The following is a 4593-nucleotide window of genomic DNA, read 5'->3' as shown; positions in this document are numbered from 1 at the left end:
GAATCTTTCAGCAGTTTTTTGGGGGAATCATAGTTTATTACACCCGCAGCACATCTCCTCTCCACAGCGGAGAGTATACGATCCCCTGAAAGAAACAGAGAAAGAGAGGATTAAAAAAAAAATCCCAGCTCACTATTGACACTTGTGTTAGATGTGACATGCCAGTCATAATACCCTGTTTGTTAATGAAGTGCAGTATTATGTAATAATTGCTCCTGGTAAATTGCTGGATAATGTGCTCATTTGTATCAAATTAAACGCAATCAGGCATTAGCATGGTCATTACAGACCTGGCCCTGACTGCTGCCATGGAGAATATCTCCCACATGCTGCACATGATCTCAGGTTATCTGCAGTTCATTGCTGCCTGTTCTACTTCCATTAACTGTGGCAGCCTTGCAGGTGTGTAGGCATTCACCTTTCTGCTCTTTTCGGGAAGTGGTTGTGCACGTTTAGGAGAAGTTAGAGATCATTCCAGGAATCTCTGATGGTTTTCACTTGTGTTCCCTTCTTCTTGACAATTATTCTTGACAATAGATGAAGTCTGTGCTTGTGACTGCGTTCATGTTTAAGAACATCGTTCGAAATCAGAAGCTGATGGTTGCCACCTGTGCATCAGGAGCCCCTGCTTTCTGTTACATCACTGTCAGATCCAAGTAGCTCTTCCTCTCCTGTTTTATTATCATAAATGTGGATATTGAATTGAATAAAGCTTTTGTTCAGCAAATGAACTCTCAAACATGAGAACAAATGAATTAACACCCAATCATAACATAATGAATTACTGCAAAGGTGACAAAATGTTCTTTGTGATGGATTGCATCTCAAGTGAAATGAAAGTCTCTGCAAGTTCATTTTACAGCGATCTGAAACCAATGGCTTCCTGGAAGTTAGGAAAATCACTTAAAAACACCTCATGGTGGGCTTTGGAAAATGGAAAATAAAACAGCAGTTAATGGACTAAAACATGCAAAAACATTGACATGTCATTTGTTTTTATGAACCAAAGAATTAATTATATCTTAAGTATCATTGCTCTCAGGAAGTAGGATTGCTCTGATATTTAGTCCGTCTCCTTTAAAGGTCTTTGGAAGATGGTAAAAGTCCTCACTAAACCAGCAAACCATCACTAAACCCTGAATGCCTGCCCTCACTGTAACCATACACATCCGTTAAGATGCTTGCTAAGGATTTGTTGCTGCTCTTGAAACTGCAGGGTTGTGCTGATAAGTTAACATTACATGTTGAATCTTTTCCAAATGCGTCAAATCACAGTCTCCGTGCCTTTGTGTGGAAGCCAATTCTTCCCCAACATGTATCATGTGTAATCCTCCCCTGCAGAGCAGAAAATCCGCTCTCCATATGCGTCCATGTGAACGAGAATGGAGTGTTTTTGTCATTAGGGGAGATTGAAAACATAGTAAACAACCACAGACCTCAGGCTCATGAGTCTCTCTGTCAGTTTAGGCTATCCTTCTGCAAATCACTAACAGTTAAGTTTTGTCTGTCCTTTATAATAGTGTTTATAAAAGTGTTAAAGAAAGTATAACCTATCCCCTACATCCAGAGTTTCAGGTCACGTCTTCTGGTTTTCCTTTTTAAAAAGTCATTAGCTAAAACTTAGAGACTGTCATATGCTCTGCAACCTTTAAACCTAACTCTGTGAGGAAAAGGCAAGATCAGGACATATAGTATATTTCCACTCAGGACTAAATTTCTTAAAGTGGTTCTAATTGATATTTTCTTTTAAATGAATGTTGTTCACTAGGCAATTTGTTCATTTTTAACAGGGGGGATGGCCTAGTGGGAGCACCCTTGTGATGATGGTCCAGTTAGAGACGATGTCCTCAAGCAAATGTCCAGAACAAGTACCTATAGTAGGAGAAGTTTAGTAGTTATTAACATATAGTAGAAGTAGTTTAATAGTTTAGTATAGTAGTGTGCAAGTGACTGTCAAATAAAGTACAATTCAGTAATGACAACAATATTTATTCTCAGTTTTCACATTGAACTGGAGGGATTTTATCATAATAAGTACTCTAAATAATAACTCTTCAAGTAAAATAATGGCTGCATTTAAAAGAAAATACATACTGTAACAGAAAGCTTTTGAAAATGTCTTAAGACATCTTAAAATAAATACATTTTATAAAAATTTGATAAAAAGTGAGTTTTCTTTTTTCTTTTTTTTGTTAAATCCTCTGTACATCGTAACACTAACAACCAATTGTATAATAAACAATCTCAACACATCTGAACAACAGGTTTAACACATACTTTTCTTTTCCTCTACTCTCCCACTTTCTCTTGTTCAGTGGGAGTCATGAAATGAGTAGTTAAAATATAAACTCTCTGTTAAAATGTAATTATTCTCAATAATTTATCCTTTATAGGTCTGGTTCCATGTAGGATGGCGTCTGGGTCCCGGACCGCGGTCTGCCTATTAGTGACCTCAGTAATAGGTGGATGGGAGGGGGGTTGGAAGGGGGATGTATTTTGGTCATTTTGCTAACAAAGGAGGTGGCATCCCCCCTCATATCACCTACTGATAATGTACCTCTTAACTGCTGTATGTGTAAATAAGCAACTGCTAACTTGTCGCTATATCAGCTTTAAAGTTGATGATATGTCAGTGCTTTGTTCAGACATTATTGTAGTTATTTCTTCTTTAGCAATAGAGGATTAATACTGACATATGTGGTATTGCTCACTTTTGATGTTTCGGCTTGTTTCCAACCTATATGATCGGACTGCTCATGTTTCTTGACTTGGCTTGACTTCTTTTAAGTGATTTCATGTTTCCAGATCTCAACAATTCATTTGTGCAACTTAAGTACAATGTTATTATATTAAGTCCCCACGTGCACTCTTTCTTTCTTCAATTCAGTTCAGGGAAGATGTATATTCCCCTCACTTCGGCCACATGGACACTTCCACCAAGGACATTTTGAATAAACTCTTTTCTGTCTTCTTGTGTTTCACTGAGCATAGAATCATTAGTCTCTAAGTATTGTTTTCTATGGCTTAAACAATCTTATTCTTTCTGTCTCTTCTTCTTTTGTTCCTTCAACTTATCATTTTATGAATAACGTGCCAGCACACAAGCTCCACTGCAGCACCAACCTTGCACTGTTTGACATAAAGACAAATAGTTGAAACCCTACGGAGACACCTGTTGAGAGTTATATGTATCTCCTGTGAGGTCAAACAAGGACGGCTGGCTGTGTATCTGTGTAGTGCCTCTTACTTCATCATCTGTCACATGTTGATTTACTCTGGTTTAAATCCAGGTAAATCTCACAACCCAGATGGTTTAACAGATAAATGAAGGGAAAGAAGGAGCAATTAGTTTCCCTAGAAAGTGTCACACCGCCGATTTTGAGCCTTTTACATCATTTACTGTAAAATGTGGCGTTTGTATTCTGTTCGGTAAGTGTGAAATGATGTGATGATGTGATGTGGAGTGGGTGATTATTTTCCACAGTCCAGTGCACTGGTTTGCTTTCACCTACTAGGCTGGGCTGGGCTAAATATGTTCAAATCTCTCCTGTCTTCCTCCGTTCTCTCTTCCAGAGCCTGTCTTAGTTTGATCCCATGGTTTATTTGTCTTAATCACCCAGAGGAACAAAGACGGAGCCGAGACCAAAGAAGGCTTTAGTACAATCATATTACCAAGCCAGGAAAACAAACTCATTTCAATCAGAGGTTCTGTCTCCTTCTTCGCTTTGTCTGTCCACCGCTCTCCTGGTTGCTGAACCTCTTTCTTATTATTTATTATTACTCTATTTCAAGATGACTCTAAACTAGTTTAACATGGGGCGATATGTCACTGTGATCAAAAGAAAGCATTGAAAATACATCAAACTTACATTTTGCTTCCACATGCATTGACTCATCATATATTTTTTTTCCTGGGTGGGACAACAGATACTGTTTTATTTCTGCAGACAAAAGTGCAGTGTTAACTTTCACATCAACACAAATGATGAAATGCAGGGAAGGAATGAAGCGAGTGGACGTGTACTGTGTACAAACACATCTAAACAATTTATGTGTTGGCTTCTGAAGGCCTCCTGTGTTCGCTCCGCTGTGTGCACACTAACCCATTCTGCAGCACTTGAGTACAGTACAAGACTGCCCTCTCAAAGCCTGCCAATGTTCCACCATAAAACATCATTTCAGAAATGTGTCTTAACCTTAAAACTAACTATGATGCTGGAGGTTTTACTTGAACGAGGGCAGAGGTGAGTGGTTTTGAGTGTGTCAGGGCCTGAAAATGACTTCAGCACGATGTGCATCTGCTAAGTGATTTTAGTCATAAATGCATTACGTAAAGTATCGCTGTTTTAACTATTGTCAAGGATGCAGCCTGTTCCCTGTTTGACTGGTCTGTGTTTTGCATTTGGGTGCTTAATGGACTGGTGGAATCACAGAGAATGCAGTTCATATTGTAATATATGATGGTTGAGTGGTTAATAACACACCTCATTTAGCCTCGAGTTATGTTTGTTTTATCATTATGCATACTTTTGCTCTTATTCACATAGCAGAAATATTTTTCAGCTTTAGCTTGAGTGACCTTTTGGTTCTGTT

This window comes from Morone saxatilis, unplaced genomic scaffold (assembly GCF_004916995.1).
Source record: "Morone saxatilis isolate NCDOM2014 unplaced genomic scaffold, NCSU_SB_2.0 Contig5, whole genome shotgun sequence".
Taxonomy (NCBI): Eukaryota; Metazoa; Chordata; class Actinopteri; family Moronidae; genus Morone; species Morone saxatilis.
This window is presented reverse-complemented; position numbering follows the sequence as displayed.